This window comes from Nannospalax galili, unplaced genomic scaffold (assembly GCF_000622305.1).
Source record: "Nannospalax galili isolate Female #2095 unplaced genomic scaffold, S.galili_v1.0 scaffold132, whole genome shotgun sequence".
NCBI classification, from domain to species: domain Eukaryota; kingdom Metazoa; phylum Chordata; class Mammalia; order Rodentia; family Spalacidae; genus Nannospalax; species Nannospalax galili.
This window is the reverse complement of record NW_008332644.1, coordinates 3,231,978-3,234,339: the sequence shown is the minus strand read 5'-3', so window position 1 is coordinate 3,234,339 and position 2,362 is coordinate 3,231,978.

Sequence of the window (2,362 nt, the reverse complement as noted above, 5' to 3'; positions counted from 1 at the left end):
CTCTCTCTCTCTCTCTCTCTCTCTCTCTCTCTCCTCTCTCTCTCTCTCTTTCTCTTTCTCTCTGTGTGCATATGTGTGAATAGGGTCAGATGTTGCCCAGGCTGGTCTCAAACTCACTCTGTACCTGAAGATGCCTCAAACATCCTGTCTCTACCTCTCAAGCATGGCTGGCCCTACCTTCTGATGAGAATGAAGGAATTCCTGTTACCTACACCAAAAACACTATTCAACGGAAATCATTCTTTATCCATTGTGGCTCTGATTCCCTCCTGGGAAATTCTTCACTGTCTCCGAAAAATGTCTGTAGTCATATGTACAGATCTAGGGGAGAATATACTGGGTTCAGTGGGGAAGGAGTGTTTGGGAACAGTACTCAGACTTTCATTGCAAAAGAGGCCAATCTTTAAGGATACAGTTTTTTGTTTTCATGGTAGTACTGTGATTTGAACCCAGGGCCTCATGTATGCTAGCCAAGCACTCTACCACTGAGCTCTGAGCTGCATACCTAGCCTCCCCTGCCTTTATAGGGGTCTCACTAAATTGTCCAGGCTGACCTTGAACTCAGCTCAGACAGTCCTTGAATTAGTAATACTTCTGTGACGCTGCCCCAAGTAGTTGAGATTACAGGCCTGTGCCAGTAAGCCAAGCTGAGGATGCAGATCTTCAGGCAAACCCATCCAACAGCAGTCTCTTAAGTCTTTTCCTCCAAAATTAGGGAAGGTCGATCTTTAGGGAGATATTCCCTCCTTCATTTATATTGCATTATAGGTATTGTTGCCAGAGTTCTCTTAGGGTCCCTTGCTCCCCACAGCCGTGAGGGGTCCATGGGGTCCTCGCAAGGTCCCCCGGTTCCCCATGGGGTCCAGGACAGGCTGGCTCACCTGCTCCCTGTTCCCTGCCTCCCAGATTCGTGCCAGATCCTTCAGTTCCAATCTCTCCGCAAAATAGCCTCCACTCTTCTTCCCAGGGTTCCCTGAGCTAGCCCATGGCTCCTCAGAAGTCCGGGAGGACTAAATCATTTTCGAGCTATAGGTATGTAATTGAACTACTCTATCAAAACAATTGTTTATTTCCATTTTTATACAAGACCATTTTTTTTGGTGAAGTCTTACATTGATAACTCATTTCTGAAAGCTTATAGGCAAAAGCAAAGAAAGTGTTTAAGAAACTGCTTGTCATCCTTGTGCTTTTGCTACCATTCTTTGCAAGATTATTTGCCTAATATATTGACACTTCAGACTGGAGGACGTTTATGTTGAACTAACTGCACTCGCAGTTTCCTTATCTCCCTGAAGATTAAATTGACAGATTGTTAGTCTGAGAAACAGAATGTTTGCATTATTGATTAGGCCTCACTGTTTTGACTGAAACAGCAAGGACTATTCTTGGCTGCTTTGCAATTGTCAAGTGAATGTGTTTCTTGCCCCTCAGTTTTGGGGAGAGTCTTTGGCCAATACATGATAGACATTGCATCTCAGGTTGTGTTTTGCTTTGTTTTGTTTTGTGACAGGGTCTCATGTAGCCAATAATAACCAAAAACTTCTGATCTTTCTTCCTCTACCTTCTGAATACTGGAATACTCCACCCTAGCCAGTTTACACTGGGAACTGAACCCACGGCTTCATACTTGCTAGGAAGGCACTCTACCAACTGGGATACATTCCCAGCCCTCAGGTTACTGTTTTTGATTTTCAATCACTTCACTTGCTGCTGCTGCTGTTGATTAAAAACTTTATCTCAATCAGTCCAAACATCTGGGCTCAAGCAAGAGAGATTGTAATTCAATGGGTCCCAGATGGGGATCAATTTCATTTTAAACAAAAACCATGGTAATTCCAATTTTAGATGAAAAATGGAACACACTTCCAGAAACATAGCTACAACATTAGCGAAATGGATATTAGTGAGACATGCTAGAACAACAGCAATTATGGGGAGACGAGGAAGGGAGAGCAGCCTATCGTTCTGCAGTTGGATTAAAGCCGCTAGACAACTGAGAAGCAAGAATTTCTACAAAGGCTGCTGACATAGATATGTAGATTTTTATATATCTATAAAATTTATTATATATTATATCATACATAGTTTATGTTAAAATACCAGTGACCCATCTTAAGGTATAAATATATATGCTCATGGGCAGGGCTTCATTTGTTTCCCCAAACATTGCTTGAGAGTCTCAGAAAAAACTAGAGTGAAGATACCCTGCCTTCCTGTATCCCTGTGGGATAGCCTTTTACTGTCCTGATTGTAATTCTACCTGGTACCCTGCAATAACCACCCAGTGATAAGACAGTAATGTCAAACCCCATCAAAATCCTACATATTTTGGTTTATATATCTGGTAGGCAGAATAATAATA